Source organism: Mirounga angustirostris, unplaced genomic scaffold, assembly GCF_029215605.1.
Source record: "Mirounga angustirostris isolate CCGP_5_RB_7025 unplaced genomic scaffold, mMirAng1.0.hap1 SCAF_16, whole genome shotgun sequence".
Classification (NCBI taxonomy): domain Eukaryota; kingdom Metazoa; phylum Chordata; class Mammalia; order Carnivora; family Phocidae; genus Mirounga; species Mirounga angustirostris.
This window is the reverse complement of record NW_026991724.1, coordinates 58510134-58527096: the sequence shown is the minus strand read 5'-3', so window position 1 is coordinate 58527096 and position 16963 is coordinate 58510134. Positions and strand designations below refer to the sequence as shown.

Below are 16963 nucleotides of genomic sequence, written 5' to 3'. Positions count from 1 at the left end.
CCAGGCGCTCCCCTAAGTAGCCAAGGCTCCAGGACTCGGTCCAGGTCCACCTTTCTCATCAGCACTGGTCACCTACGGTTGCTAACAAGTTACCCCAACATTTAGGACCGAAAGCAACAATGCCTATGATCCTGGGAAGCAGGAGCAGCTCAGCTGAGCGGTTCTGGCTCAGAGTCTCTCCTGAGGTTGCTAGTAAGATGCTGACCAGGGCTGCAGTCACACGAAGGCTTGACTGGGGCCGGATGGTGCATGTTCAAGGTGCTTCCTCACAGTCCTGGCAAGTTATGCTGCCTGGTGGCAGGAAGCCTCAGTTCCTGGCCTAGAGTAGCTCTCTAGGGGAGCACCTGAGTGCCCACACGACGTGGTTTCCCCCAGAGCAAGTGAGACAGGGGAGAGCATGCAGGAAGCAGCCATGCCTTTCATAACCCCGCCTTGGAAACCACACATGGACAGTTCTGTAATATCCTGCTGGTCACACAGGTCAGCTAGCTGTCTCCTCTGTGGGAGGGGACCGCACAGAGGCTCGAGGACCAGGACTCTGAATCACTAGGGCCCTTGGCGGCCAGCTTCCACATCCTTTCTGCTCCTTCTGAGCTGCCCTTATCCAGAACCACGTTCACAACAACCATCTCCAGCCCTGATTTTCGGTTTGAATTCTTGCCTCTGTGACATCTCTCCATGAACGTTAAACTGGCATTGTAAGCTAAAAATCAAAATGAATGCCAAAAATAAAAAGCCATGATGGAAGGATGGAATGTCAAAAATTTAAATAAAGTCCAGTGTGTGTTGAGCCATATTGAAGTGTGGGGCTAAGGAAAAAATGTGAGGTCCTATATATGTGTGTGGTTTTTTTTTTTTTTTTAAAGATTTTATTTATTTATTTGAGACCGAGAGAATGAGAGACAGAGAGCATGAGAGGGAGGAGGGTCAGAGGGAGAAGCAGCCTCCCCGCCGAGCAGGGAGCCCGATGCGGGACTCGATTCCGGGACTCCAGGATCATGACCCGAGCTGAAGGCAGTCGCCCAACGAACTGAGCCACCCAGGCGCCCCTGTGTGTGGTTTTTTTTTAAGATTTATATCTATATATATATATTTTTTTAAGATTTTATTTATTTATTTGACAGAGAGAGACACAGCGAGAGAGGGAACACAAGCAGGGGGAGTGGGAGAGGGAGAAGCAGGCTTCCCGCTGAGCAGGGAGCCCGATGTGGGGCTCGATCCCAGGACCCTGGAATCATGACCTGAGCCGAAGGCAGACGCTTTAACGACTGAGCCACCCAGGCGCCCCAAGATTTATATATTTTTTAAGATTTTATTTATTTATTTGCCAGAGAGAGAGCACAAGCTGGGGGAGTAGCACGTAGAGGGAGAAGCAGGCTCCTGCTGAGCAGGGAGCCCAATGAGGGACTCGATCCCAGGACCTGGGATCATAACTTGAGCCAAAGGCAGATGCTTAACTGACTGAGCCACCCAGGCATCCCTATATATGTGTTTTTATGTAAAATTTTAATGGTTGATTTTTTTCCTCTAGAACATTAAACTCATTGAAAAAATATTGTAAAACTCAAAAGTAAATATATTAAAACTTACAACATTATCGTATGTCTAAATAGCTTATTTATACAAAAGAAAAAAACCATATTTTATTATAATTTTACTTTCCTGGATTTAATGGAAGCAAATTCATCAATAATATTTTCAAAATCTATTTCTGAAAAAAAATTGTCTCAAAAATAAATTTAAGAGGCGCCTGGGTGGCTGAGTCAGTGTGCCTGCCTTTGGCTCAGGTCATGATCCCGGGGTCCTGGGATGGAGCCCCACATCCCTGAGCTGGGAGCCTGCTTCTCCCTCCCCCTCTCCCTCTGCCTCTCCCCTCTGCTCGTGTTCTCTCTCTCAAATCAATCAATCAATCAATAAAATCTTTGGGGAAAAAAATAGAAGCGATGGATACCGTGAGGAAATTTAAAAAATACATTTAAAAATACATAAAAGCGGGGCACCTGGCTGGCTAAGTTGGTAGAGCGTGTAACTTAATCTTGGGGTCGTGAGTTCAAGCCCCATGTTGGATGTAGGGACTATTTTTAAAAAATTAAATAAATAACTAACCCCCCTTTAATAAACACATACACAAAATGTTAATAGCTGGTTCATCATGAGGGGGTTTTCGTTAATGGTTTTTTTTTTTTTAATATTGCATTAAAATGCTGTTTATCTTGAGGACTGAGTGTTGTGTGCTGTTACTGATTGCGTTGCTGAGTGGGGGTCGTGCCTTTGTTCATGTAATGCTCACATGAGCTCTGAGAGGCAGGTCCTCTTTTTTTCAAATGAAGCAAGTGGCTCAGAGGGTGTAGGGGGCTGTGGTGTGATGGGCTCCATCTAGGGCGGCCTAACTCTGCAATTAGAACCGGATAGGACCACCTTTCTCTTCTGTGTGCTCGGGAGCTCGTCGGTAAAGTGGGAAGGTCATGTCACTCACCTTGCAGCTATGTCCTGGGAACAGCGCATCACAGCGTGCCTGGCACATGTTAGTTATTGTATAATAATGACACTAATTGTGATGATGATGATGGTGATGTGTTGGCAATCAGGGCCCCAGCCAGATTTGAAACTGCTTGATTCTAAAAACACCAGGCTTCTTCTCAGTGACTAGCTCCACCATCTAAGACATCTAAGTGCATTTCTTCCTCTCTCTCGGCTACCTAATAGGGCCCCCCCCATCATTTGTGGGCCCAGCCCGCGGCCCAGTGGCCACACAGCCCAGAGAAGTCACTAAGTCCATATTTGTTCTTCTGGCAGTTTACTTTCATGTGACTGTTTGATCTCTTTCTCTCAGTGTCCTTGTTGCTGCAAGAAGGTAGTGAGAAGCCTGCTCCATGCCCTGGTGATCTCCAGTGTCCTGGAGAAAGCCCGACATACAGTAAATGTTCAATTAATTATCGGTGACGCTAACAATATTAAAATTTCTAATAGCTAAATTGCAAATCCCACAGTTCTTACCATCGACAAGGCCCTTCTTGATCCACCCCCACCCCCCCCTTCCTTACCCTGCCTAATAGCACTTCAACCACTGTGGTCTCATTGCTCTTCCTTGAATGTGCTCAATGTGTTTCTACCCCAGGGCCTTTGCACGTACTGTACCCTCCCCCTGGAATGTTCTTTTCCCATGACTTGCTCCCTGGCTTTATTCTGCTCTCTCCTCATTTATCACAACCCGAGAAAGGCCGCCTTTGACTGCCCCATCACTTTGACCCAGTCACCCTCTCGTCCACTAACCCCTTCACTCTTTATCAGAGCACACAAAGCAAATTTAGTTTGTGGTCTGTCTCCCCCCTCAGAAAGTAAGCACCACGAGACTTTTCAGGGCAGGTTCTTCCACATCGTTGTACCCAGGGTTTCTCAACCTTGGCACTATTGATGCTAGGGGCTGGGTCGGTCCTTGTCAGGGGCTGGCGTCCTGTTTACTGTAGGGTGTTTAGCAGCATCCCCGCCTCTGTGTACTAGATGGTAACAGCGCCTGCCCCTTTGCGTGTGGCAGCCAGAATGTTTCCAAATGCCTCCTCGCGGAGGCAAAATCGCCCCCAGTTGAAAAGCACTGTTCTAATCCCATACCCTAGAACAGTATCTGCCATTACAGATACTGTTGGTGTGAAATCCACAGTCTATGAACGAAGAATTATAGTTGATAACGCTTGCATCGCGGTGCTCCTGGGAGACTTGCCATGTCCAAGGCACTGATTAGGTGACATTCTACAAACGCCCTGCGGTGCATTTTAATTCCAGGAAAGAACATGCCGGGGCCTCTGGTAGACGCCCTCCCCACCCCGGTTAATTTTGTTGTCCACTGCTGTTTGCTGTTCTCCCTGAAGACCTTTGCAGGACAAAGGCCACTCTTGCCTGTTGCCATGGGAACCGCAGCTGAGGGTGAGGGGAGAGGGGAGGGGAGGGGGATGCAGAATCGTGGAGACACACAGAGAGAGAGGCTCAGGGCGCCGAAACATCCAGGCTCCAGAGGCAAACGTGAGTTTGAGGACGTCCTCGCATACATGCCACACGACAGGAGTTTGCGGAAAGAACAAAATTCGTTTGCCGCCCCCCCCCCCCCCCCCGCCAACACACACACTGTCTGTTCTATCTGTGACGTGAGGAACGCGTCCTCCTTGCGAGGGAAAAATAGAAGTGGTCTGTATTTGATTCTAGGGAGAACTGCACTTGCCTATTCCTCCCTGCTAAGTGAATTTTGGTGAGCGAAACCCAAATAAATAACCAAGTGCTTTCACTAAACGCAGGAAGGAAATGATGCCAGGCACGCGCGCATGACGAAAACGTGTGGGTGCTGCGGACCCAGGTGTGAGGACAAGTTCGTGCCACGTCCCAAGGTCCTTCCAGTGAATCATGGAAACCGCGGGTCGTCTCGGGGACCCCAACTCCCATGGCGTTAAGTACTCTTCAAAAACGCAAGTTGCTTTGTAGGAAAGCACTTTCTCGTTTTCACTACAAGCCCCTACCTCACTGGTTTTAATTAATCACGGCCGCTACCATGACCACAAGGTGGGCATTCACGTGCTTGTGAGTTCTGGAAGCAGAACGGCTGGGTCGTTGGGCAAACGTATTTTAAACTTTGCCAAAAATACCGGACAGAGAGGCCGTAGCCCACGTGTGCCCACCGCCCGCACTAGGAAGGGGCCTGCTTCCCCAGCCCCCCGTTGACGGCGTGTTGTCATCCTTGCCTACCTGATGTGGTGGAAACCGCGTCTCGGTTTGGCTCGGCATCCGGGTTGTGGGTCAGAGGTGGGACGAGACCTCTGTGACTTTTGCTTGCACGCTGGGAGTTCTGCTCTGTGAACACCTTTTCAGATCCTTCGTCCTGTTTTACAGTCTCTTACTGGCCTGAAACACAATTCATACACGTAAGTGACATACATTCCTTTGACTACCACGTCGGCTGCAATGACGTCAGCCAGTTGCGTTTTCAATCTCTCTTAACTTGTGGCTTTCCCTGATACATATACATATACACTCTTTTTAAAAATTGTGCTAAAATACATATAACAACATAAAACGTACCATCTTAACCATTTTTAAGGATATGGTCCAGTTTAGGTTCATTCACATTGTTCCACAACCGTCCCCACCATCCGTCTCCAGGACTTTCCATCTTGTGAAACTGAGACTCCGTCCTCACGAAATGACAACTCCCCTTCCCCCTCCCCCAACCCGTGGCGCCACCGTCTACTTTCTATTCTAAGTACCTCATATAAATGGAACCATAACACTGTCTTTTTGTGACTAGCTTAAGCCGCTTGGCAAAACGTCCTCAAGGTCCATGCACGTTAGGATTTCCTTCCTTTTTTTTTTTTTTTAAGATTTATTTATTTTGAGTGGGGAGGGGCAGAGGGAGAGAGAGAGAGAATCTCAAGCAGACTCCATGCTGAGCACAGAGCCCAATGCGGGGCTTGATCCCAGGACCCTGAGATCATGACCTGAGCCGAAATCAAGACTCGGACGCCTAACTGACTGAGCCACCCAGGCATCCCTCCTTTCTTTTCTTTTTTTTTTTTTTTTTTAAGATTTTGTTTATTTATTCATGAGAGACACAGAGAAAGAGAGAGAGAGGCAGAGGCAGAAGCAGGCTCCCAAGGAGCAGGGAGCCCAATGCAGGGCTCGATCCCAGGACCCCGGGACCACGACCTGAGCCGAAGGCAGATGCTTAACCATCTGAGCCACCCAGGCGCCCTCCTCCTTTCTTTTTAAGCTGAATAGTATTCTCTTGTGCGGACAGACCGCATTTTGTCCATCTATTCATTCACTGATGGACACTTGGGTTGCTTCCACGTTTCAGCTCCTGTGAATAATGCCTCTCTGAACACGGGTGTACAAATACCTCTTTAAGACCCTGCTTTCAGTTCTTTTGGGTGTGTACCCAGAAGAGCAATTGCTGGGTAGTAGGGTAGCTCCATCTGTAATTTTTTGAGGAACTGCCATACTGTTTTCCAGAGTGGCTGCACCAGCTTGCACGCCCACCAATGGTGCACGAGGGTTCCTGCTTCTCCACATCCTCCCCGATACTTGATACCTGCTGGGTTTTGTTTGTTTGTTTTTAATAGTAACCATCCTGGTGGGCGAGGTGACATCTCACTGGTTTTATGTGGTCAGCTTTATGTGTCTTTGTGCTCGTGTTTGTGTGCTTTTGGGACTCGTTCGTGCATCCTTCCCTCTCTGTGATGGTAAGAACGCTGACACGTCGAATCTCATACTGAGCAGAGGAAAGGCCCAAGAGAAACTGTGTCCCTCAACGAGGTGCTGGCACCAGCCGCTCACTGCGGAGTCTGAGCCAGAATTAAACTGAAAAGATGGTTCACATGGGAGAGGAGTTCGTCCGGAGTTTCATGGCCCTCTGGACGAGGCTCGAAGAATGTCAACATTCAGTCTGCGTGCCAGATAAATCAACCGACCTCAGAATTTTCCCTGATTAATGAACTGAGTGCCAGACTGGAGTCCAAGCTCTCTATGTATTGCCTTCTAACTCAGGAAGGGAAAGGCTTTCTCGGAAACAGTAAAACATAGCCAGTGTTCTGGAGACATTCATTCCCAAACATATTTAAGACTAGTCGTCTGTTCTGTAGATGCCTTCCCTGGAGCCAGCTGCAGATGAGTTTCTCTCCACTTTTCTGGTGTGAAAATCTTGACTCTGATTTTCTCCTGGCTTTAGTTCCAGTGCCGGGTGACTTCCCTGGGACTTCGTAGGCATCAAGCATTTCGAGCCCACTTCTAAAATCCTGTGTTACATTGAATTAAAGTAAAAATCGATGGGAGTGATTACAATAACAGAGTTGTATGTGTAAAATGCTCGGGATGTACTAAGTGAGAAGCCTGTATGATTTGTGGATGTGTTTGTAAATTCACATACAGAAACAGATCAAAAAAGAATCCCTGTTTAATCTCTTCCTCCACCTCCTCCGAGTAAGGACTCCCCTTATTTGTCATCGAGGCGCGCAGGTTAGTGGGATGGCAGAGAACGCCTCCTGGACAGTGAACGTTCATTCCCAGGGGCCGCAGGGGACCCTCGAGTCTGGGGGCAGCAGTGACTGTGTCCTCCCCAGACCAGTCTGCGGCCGGCCTCTACGAGTCTGCCTCCAGAACCTCCACAGGGATCTAAAGCTGTCCTGCCTCTCCAAAGATCTACCTGCCATCCCCCTGTGCCTCTCTCAACGGCTGGTGTCATGCTGGCTTCTGTCGCTGCCAAGAATGCTGGCTGTTAACACCAGCGTCTCCTTGATCTGGTGTCCAAAAGGCCCGGTGCAGGGAGGCGACAGGACCACGGCTTGCCCAGACCTTACCTGAAGTAGCAAAGGATGCCCCTTCCCTGGGGGGGTGCAGCCTCACAGCTCCATGCCCAGCTTGGTGGGACAGGATGGTCTGGATTTCAACCCTTTTACCAGCCTTGATTATCACCCTTGTGCAGTGAACAGTCTGCACAACTCTACACCGAAGCCCCATGGCCTGCCTACTCATTTTCCAATCTTTAGGTAGGAAAGGAAAGTCCTCCTACTCCTATTGAAAATGTGTCACTCGTGTTTATTGAGCACCTACTGTATGCAAACCTAAACTTGCATGTGAAATTTAATCTCAGATACATCTGTGAGTCAAGGTGTTCTTTTGGCCCCATTTTTCTTATAAGCCCTGTCAGAGCTGATAAACAATATTATGTATATTTATACTTACAATGGCTAATTAATAAAACCCAAAGTGCTGTCCAGGGCCTAACAGGGTTCTCTTAACCAGACAGGGAAACTGAGGCTCGAAGAGATGACAGAGATGGCATGATGGATTGGAACCTGTGCCGCCACATTTAACCGCAACGCGGAGAGGCCTTCCTCATCCTCTCTGCCTCAGGGACCTCATCTGTAAAACGGGGAACGGTAGCAACTGCCTTTTAGTGCCGTGAGGGTGAATGGAAGGCACACAGCACCTGGAGCTCACACAGCCCAGGGGAATCAGTCGCTCGGGCGAAATGTGTCCTTGTGACTAACATCACCATCACCATTGCCGCCTTTGACCCCTTCCCAACCCTGGTATTCACAGCCCTGCCCACGAGGCACCCCCCCAGACGCCAAACCCCAAACCAATGCCGAAATGCCTCTCTCCGCGTCCCTTTCCCGGAGGCGGGACCTGGCACCAGGGTGGTCACCAAGTAAACCACTCGTCCTTCTGATGTCACCTCCGTGTGTTTGTCAGCATGATTCCTCTCCCTCCCACGGACTCTGAGCCACGTGGACGCCTCCATCCTTGTGTCACTGAATGATGGACACACTTAATACAAATAACACTCTCTAGATTAATACTTACAGGGGCTAATTAATACAATCCAAAGTGCCTTCCATCGTGACCTGACCTTCCTCCATCGCTGACTTCACCTCTTACGTTCTGTTATCTCACGCTGCTGGGGGGCTGCTTCCTTCCTAGGATGTCCCAACAAGCCCCCAGACAGCCTGGGCCCCTCTTCCTTCATCCCTGTTCACTCCCTTCCCTTACACATCTGCTCAATGCCCATCCTCTCCTGGGCCCTCTCCCCAGCCTCTGCCCAAGCTTTTTTTCTTCACTGCTCTAATCACGGTGCTGTGTTCTGGGTTCTCCTGTCCACTGTCCGCGACCCCACTAGAAGAGAAGCCCCAGAAGCAGGGGCTTTCCACTGTCTGGTTTCTGCCGCGTCTGACCCCCTGCTCTGTCACCTGGTACGTGGCCGGGGGGCCTCGGTACCTATTTGTCTGATGATTAAATGCCTGTTTCAGAGGAACAGATGTCTCGGATATTAGGGTCTCAGGGTGGAGACTGCTTGTTTTTCTCCCCATCGCATCCCTGGCTTCATGAAAAGAGTGGGGCTTAATCAATATGTAGAATGAGTCAGTGAGTGTTGAAAGGCTAAGACCAACATCCCCGCTTCTTGTGGGGGGTTTGTGAGTTCTTATAAGGCCTGCTGGGACCCAAAGAGCCTGCTTTGTGTTCCTACTCACTGACCCCCATCTAATGATGTGCATGAATGTGCACAAAGGATGGGCCCGACCAGCAGTGGGGAGGGGCTGCAGGTGTGAGACCACCCCCCCCGCCCCCACCCAGGCTGGGTCTCTGTCAGGGGGCACCTCGTCATCTGTTTTCTCTCAAGAGCTGTCACCTGACTGAGCCGCAGAGGCGGGCTCAGGCCGTTGCCATGGAAACCGCAGTGGGCTCCTGGAAGGAGAGGGGAGGGGGCCAGAGAGCGAGAGCCTCAGGAGTACTGGAAATTTCCAGCTCTGCAGTCAGACTGTGCTGGGATCAAAATGTCTGGCTATCCCAAAGCAGGTGCTTACTAAAAGTCTGCTGCAAAAGTAAAGGGCTCGGCACCCCCTCTCCGCGTCTCTGAACCAAGAGTGTTTTCTCCTCACTGCTGTGTGTTCCCAGGAGAATCACACACACACAGGCAGCCCACCTCACCAACATGAATTGCGTTCCCCGAATCCAAAATAATGCCAGCTAAAAGTGGCGAGCAGAGAGACAGGAGAGAAATAATCTCGGGGAATTCCGAGGGCAACAGAGAACATGAAGCAGGGAGCTGAGAGAGACGGGGTGGAGGTCTTACATCGACGAGTCATTCTGCAGCTCGTGTCCATTCTCTCTTGCTCGAAAAATGTCCGTCATATTCCGTTGTCTGGACAGACCTCAGTGGATGTGCACACTGCTTGTTGGTGGACATTTAGGATGGCATCCATTTCTCTTCTTTGCTACGCTTCTCTCCAGGGCACAGAGCAGTACCCGGCACAGAGTTTGAACAAACAAATCCGTGTGAGAGTTTCCTGCAGGGCACGAATCTCAAACTGGGTTTTCTGAGTGGTAGGGAAATGCACCTCACCAGCTTTTTTAGATATTGTCACACTGCTCCCCGAAATGGTCTTGGACTTCTGTCTTCGTCACCTGCAGAAATGGACGCCCTCTGGGAATAGACACATTGTGTTTTTCATCTCTGTTGTGTCCTCACCTCGGTCTGGGGTGGAGTGAGTGTCTGGCACATGCCGGGTTAATGAATGGACAAGTAAATGGGTTATATTTGCTCAAATTTGGATAATTGATGCCTATACAAGTTTTTAGTCCAGCTCTTGTTGATTTAACATAAAATCCTAACATTAAATATCCTTCAAAACACAGTTTCTTGATCAAGCGAAGAATTCGTGTCTTTGGGCTGTAAAGTCCTGCAGCAAAGGGCACTTCACATCCCGGTGCGCACATTCTATGCATTTGTCCCTGGGACCGCCTCGACCTCAGTGTGGCTGTGGGTTTTTTTGTGAACGTCTGCGGGGCCCAGGCTCCTGGAGGTGGGTTTGCCGGGTCAAGGGGCATACGCGTTTTACAAGCTAAGGCCCACCACTAAAAGAACTTGCCAGAAAGGTTAGAGCAAGCTGCCTTCTCAACACCAGCCCCGGAAGGTATCCGTTTTCCACGCAACTGCCAACTCCGCTGGACGATGTTTTCATCTCTGTCCCTCTGACAATGGGAAAAACGGCTTGCCAGTTTGCTTTTCACATCCAGGGTTCTGTTGTTGTTGTTGTTTTTGAGTACAAAGAGGTTGGAATATCATTTTGTATTTTTTGATCATTTCAATTTTCTTAATTTTTAAAAAATATTTTATTTATTTATTTGTCAGAAAGAGAGCACAAGCAGGGGGAGTGGCAGCCTCCCCGATGAGGGACTCGATCCCAGGACCCTGAGATCACCACCTGAGCCAAAGGCAGACGATTAACCAACCGAGCCACCCAGGCTTCCCTCAATTTTCTTCTTTAAAGCCTTCCTGTCCATATATATAATTTGAGGCTCATTTCTGCCCCCCTCATATTTTAAATTCATTTGTCACAAACACAACTGGCAGATAAAAGATACAATTTCTTTGATCTTCATTAGGTTGCAAAGTAGTTTCACCCATTTTGTCTCTTTGCTTTACTTTTTTTTTTTCCTTCTGTACCTACTTTTCCAGCTCTTGTCTTTTCTTCTTAAGGCAGTAAAAGTTCTAGAGTTGTCTTTCCTGAGCTCTTCTCCATCCAAATATGAAAACATTCACCCAAGCTTTCTGTGCTGAGCAGAAAGCTGAAGGCCATCGGCTCTCTCCCTGTCCCGTGTGGTCCTCCTTCCTCCTACTCAGACAATTCTAGGGTCTCTAATATCCGACCAACTGCCCATCCATCCAAGGAAGGAAGCTTAATGCTATGACAACACGTTAAAAGAATAAAGGCACCAGAATCCCGACTGTGAGCTGAACAGAATCCACTCATTTGTTCACATTCTGAAAACGTTTGGAGACCCTCCCACAGGCCAGGCAGACAGTAGGGAACCCAAATACATATGTTGGTTTAACATCTCCCCCCGCCACTGGACTACATGCTCGCTGAGGGCAGGGAGTTTGGTGTGCTTTCTTCCTCATGCACCCCCTCTGCCTCGCGTGACCCTCGCCCGCAGTGGTCCCTCCATCAGCTTCTGCTGAATGACTCTAAGAGAACCTCCTTGGAAGGAACAGAAGCCCCTCACAGCTCAGCTCTCCGAGCCAAGAGCCTGCCTTTCCTTGTATCCCCGCTCCCAGGACAGTCGACCCATATTTGTCGAATAAATGAATGAACGAATGAACAAGGAGAAGAAACCATAATGCTGATGTTACTGGTGCTTTAAAGACACGTGTGATTTCTGACCGGGTCCTGGGAGGCCCTCACAGCGGGTTTTGTGATCTTTTGCCGAGCTCCCATTCAAGGATGTATTTCAAGGGGCACGAGAGTCCGGCTCAGACCACTGCTGCAAGACTGTGGGCCTGAACCCCCAGCTGCCCTCCCCTCCTAGAGCAATTACCTGGTCTCCAGAAGGAGGTGGGCTCAGCTGTTGCCATGGAAACTGCAGCTGGGGGAGGGGGGAGGAGAGACACTGGAAGTCGTCCCCCCCATCAGTGTGTGTGTGTGTGTGTGTGTGTGTGTGTTGCAGGGGGGTGTTCCCAGTGCTGGTGAGCGCACCTTAGCGCGTCATACAAGTTCACTGACAGAAGGAATGTCCCCCCTGCCGCCCCAGTCCACGCGCAGTGCTCCTGGTGGATTGGATTGTTACAGGAACTTGAGATACTAAGGCAACCTGCTTGCCTGTTCTCTGTCAACGGACGCTTGTTTCCCTTTCCCTTTTTTTTTCCCACCACAAAGAATACGAGAACGGCCCCCATCCCTGGCACGGTGCCTGGCACACACACGGTGTTGCCTACGCATTGCAGTGGGCATTCTTGTACCTGAGTCCTTGTGGGGATTGGAGGGAGCCCCCCTGTCCGGGGCACACACCGGGAGCAGAACTGCTGGGCTCAGGGCGGCTTCCTCAACCCAGCGTGGCTGACATTTGGGGCCAGTTATTCTTTTTTGGGGGGGGAGGCTGTCCTGTGCATTTGAGGATGTGCAACATCATCCCCGGTCAATTCACTAGATGCTGGGAGCACCTGCCCTGCCCCCCGCCCGTTGTGACAACCAAACGTGGTTGTATTCGCTGCCAAATATCCCCTCGGCGGGAGAAGCAAAGATTGTCCCCCAGGTTACATAGCCCCTGTTGCTGGGTGCAGCCTCCCTGTCGACTGAGGACCCAGTTCCCAAATGCAGGGATTGCTGGGTCGAAGGGTGTTCGGACCGATGGCTAAAACGTGGACCAGAAAGGCAGCACCAGACCACGCCTCACATGGGCCACAGATGAACCCGTGTCTCCAGCCACACCCTCGCACGCTCCCCGTATTTCCATCTAGCGTGGAAAGTGGCGCCTCACTTTGACTTCCATGTCCACTCTGCCAGACGGGAGAGGTGGAGTATCTCTCCGTACTTACTGATAATTCGAATGTTCTCTTCCACACGCAGCTTCTTGCCAGCCCTTTGCTCGCCCTTCCTTTCTGGTCTTCAGCTTCGGTCTTTTGGACACGTCTGCGCCCTTTGTATACGAACCACGAGGGTTGGACTGTGCCGCCTCTGTTTTTGCCAGCTTCTTGCTCCCCTTCCCTTGGCACCTGTGGGTTCCATCTGCATGAAGCCACGTTCGCCCATCTTCTCTATTCTGTGTGTTGGTTGTTGCTTCTTCACCCAGAGGCTTCACACTGCGTGGCCACTAAACAGTCACCCCCTTTCTGCCTGAGCGGACAGTGCCCAGCTCCGGTGGCCACAGACGGAGTTCGGGGCTCAGCGTTACAGAAAAGAGGGCTCCAGTGGCTAATGTCTCGCCGTCGCTCGGGGTGTGGACAGCAGGCCGCCAAAGACCAGGCCTCGAGCAGCGGGGAGAAGGCAGATGAGTTCGCATGCGCACAGGCGGCGAGTCCTCCCCGGAGACAGGTGATGTGAGATTGCCTGGATGGGCAGCAGAACCAAATCCAAGCGCATTCACACTCCGGAAGGAGAGGACGCCAACAGTGGAAGGTCAACCTGGCCAGAGGGTGCCAAGGGCAGCGTGTAGAAGGCCTGCCTCACTGAGAAGCCGTCTTGGGAAGGGGTGGGCTCAGCCCGGACTTCTCTGCGCAGAGCCTGGGCCTGGCCAGTGGGGTGACCGGCACTCCCGGTGTGCCTGGGGCTGCTAGACCGTTGTTAGAAATGCAGGAATAACAGGCTCCACCAGACCTACTCAGTCAGCTGCCAGGTGATTCAAAAGCACAGAAAAATTTGAGAAGCGCTGCTTTAGGAGGCAGAGCCGCGGACAGAGGAGACGTGGGAACAAGGCTGGCCTGGCGGCATCCAACCTCACCATGCAGCTCTCTGCAGCCTGGGTCCCCCACCCTCACCACCAGTAGCAGGACAGAGGAACCTGGAGCTGCCCCACCCCTCTCCTGGCCGTATTAACCAGGCCTCTCACTGTCTGTGTCTCTGACGCTGTGACCTCTCGGGGCCTTGCTGACCCTGCAGGGACTGCCCCTCGAGGGACAGCTAATTCCGAGAGACAGGCAACCAGCGGAGCGTGCCTCTTGTATGCACGCCAGCCAATCCAGAGCCCACCCCCCACCTGCTCCGGGGGGCGCGCACCCTCTGGGCCACTGTCCACCCGCCCTCAGCCGCCCAGGGCCAGGCGCCCGACAACCAGGGGCAGCCCCCGCGCCCCACCGCTCGCGGAAACGATCCAGGCGAGCCGACCCTAAGCCTGCTTCCTCGGCCTTGCCTGCTCCTTCCCACGGAAGCCACGGCCCAGGCTCTTGCTGCGGGTCCCCCTCGCGCCCTCTGCCTCCTGGCCGACGCGCTGCTTCCCTGCGTGGCCCCTGCCTGACTGGGTGTGCCCTCTCCTCTCGAGAATGGTGAGTAGCCACTGACGTTTTCAGAGGCACTCATCTCCTGATCTGTGTTGACCTGGCCACGCCTAAGTCATACTGAAGCCTGTATTTTAAAATACTCGGTCACGGCGGGGCTGGGCAGGAACCCTGGGCACGGGGCCTTGGAGGCACCCTTTCCAGACACAGAGATCTACCAGTTCTGCCTCAAAATGCTCTGTTTCGTTACTGACCATCTTTCTCATTTCCTGCAGTAACCTCCTCATTGTTCTGCTTCCTTCCCCCAGTAAAATGGCCCTGTCCCTCCCTGATTCACGCTCCAGTTGCTCTGGGGATGAAAGCCCCTCTCCATACTGAGCCCCACAGCTGGACGCATCAGAGCTTTCCCAGAGGAGGCCTGGTGGGAGGCAGGCTGCTGGGGAGAAGGGGGCCCAGGACTTCTCCGGCGGGTTGGTTTGCGAAGTTCTGAACCCTAACGCGCCAGGCTCTGCACTGCCTGCAAGCTGGTGTGTGAGTGTGGAGAGGTGGGTGCACGTACGTTACCACGTGTGACGTGTCAGAGCACAAATTAACACACGGACACTCTTCACGTGGCCTGAGTGTGTGCGGTGAGCATCGCAGAGCTCAGATGGCAAGTGTTCACTGGCCTGTGACCCTTCCCACAAATGTGGGAACCACAGGTCGAGCTACACTGCCATTCTTTCCTTTTCTCTGTGATTAAAACTTTGGAACAGTTACGAGACATGGTTGCAAAAGAAACTATGTTTGCGCTTTAGAAATGGATCCCTCCAGCACGGTGTCCACAAGGCGCATCTTTCGGAAGGAAATTCTCTAGATCAGGGACCGTTCCAGGGTGGGGTCTTCACGAGGCTTCATCGGCCCCCGGGATAACTTCTAACAGCTTCACCCAGGGAGGAGGAACCTCCATCACTATTCGGCTCCCCCTTAAAATGTTGGCCTGTCCCGTTATCCCCTCCCGGCTACCATGCTGGCCCAAGCGTCCCCTGCCGGAGTCCCAGATGGCTAGCCCAGCCTCCTCCTCCGCTCCCTCCACCACGGACTCCGCGCCTCAGCCAGGGTGCGGTTTCTGACAGGCAGGGGGTCAGTACTGTATGAAGTTCATACTGTATCCGCTTTGGTCTTCATGAATCCAACACAACCGGTAGATTCTTTTTTTTTTTTTTTTTTTAAATCTTTAGTAGTAATCTTTTCTTTTTTTTTTTTTAAAGATTTATTTATTTATTTGAGAGAGCGAGAATGAGAGAGAGTACATGAGAGGGGGGAGGGTCAGAGGGAGAAGCAGGCTCCTCGCTGAGCAGGGAGCCCGACGTGGGACTCGATCCCGGGACTCCAGGATCATGACCTGAGCCGAAGGCAGTTGCTTAACCAACTGAGCCACCCAGGCGCCCCAACCGGTAGATTCTTAATGAATGCAGCCGAAGTGCCCAGAGACACAGACCGAGGGGGACTCTCACAGAGTGTCTGTGAGACAAAATGATTGGAAACAAGACTATAGAACACAGGAATGGCGCACAAAAATGAGAACTTCGCACTGTTTTAATTAAAAGATAAAAACAAATTTCTCTCCCTTTGAAAACACAATCAAAATTATGGAGAAATATTTCATATCATGGGACATCGTCACGAGGGAAGAAAATCGGATGACAAGCTGCAGAAACACAGCCCCGATCTCGAGTAAACACTGACAGGCTTATCTGCGCAGTGAGCACAGAGAAACAGAAACACAGCCTCCAAAAAACAGGCAACACGGCGGAGCCACCGCCTGATTTGGGATAAAATTCAGAGACACAGCGAATCTCGAAGACCCTTCCTGCTCTCTGACCTGTAGCTCGACCTGTGGAAATCTCCCCCGGGGAGCGAATGCGGCACATGGAGGCCGATCTGAGCGCAGGTTGGCCATGCCGCTGTTGTCTGGGAGAGAGAAATGTTAGGACAACGTTCTCCCTTCCCAGAGGCAGTCGAGGGTCCCCCCCAGTCCCGGAGGTCTCTACCCAGCTGTGTGGAGCCCCTCACACTTCCAAATCCTCCCCTTTCCCAGGGAGGGAGGCCACCAGCTCCCTAATGCAGAAACAGTATAGGTTCAAGAATCGTCAGAGTTCTACCAGAGAAATAACCAGTGGTGTTACAAGCCGAATTGTGTCCCCCCAAACTCATAAGCTGACGTCCCAGCCCCCAGCACCTCCGAGTGTGAGTGTACTTGCACACAGGCCTTTAAAGAAGTAATTAAGGTAAACTAAGGTCGTCAGGGTGGGCCCTAATCCAATGTGACTGGTGTCCTCGTAAGAAGAGATCAGGACACGGACACGCACACGGGAAAACCATGGGGGGAAACGGGGAGAAGGCGGCCGTCTGCAGGCTAGGGAGAGAGGCCTCAGGAAACCCAGCCCTGCGCACACCTGGATCTCAGACTTCCAGCCTCCAGGACTGGGAGAGAACACGTTTCTGTCGTTTAGACGGCTCAGCCTATGGGGCTTTATCATGCAGCCCAAGCAAACTGGTAGAGGTAGAACATATACGTACATTCGTATGTGTGTGTGTATGTGTGTGCACACACGTATTTGCATGTATGCATGTGAGTGCGCACACGTGTATTTGCATGTACGTGTGTGTATATGTATTTGCACGCACGTGTGCACACGTATTTGCATGCACACATTGAGTGTGTACATG

General features: G+C 51.3%; 1 long non-coding RNA gene across 1 annotated transcript in view; it reads right to left on the bottom strand.

The window, feature by feature from the left end:
* The window catches only part of LOC123856240 (uncharacterized), a 51852-nt gene that overhangs the window by 8496 nt on the left and 26393 nt on the right, over positions 1 to 16963 (bottom strand). The window contains exon 2 of the long non-coding RNA XR_006793658.1: positions 4732 to 4887. This is a non-coding gene — a long non-coding RNA (uncharacterized LOC123856240). The remainder of the gene's footprint in view (positions 1 to 4731; positions 4888 to 16963) is intronic.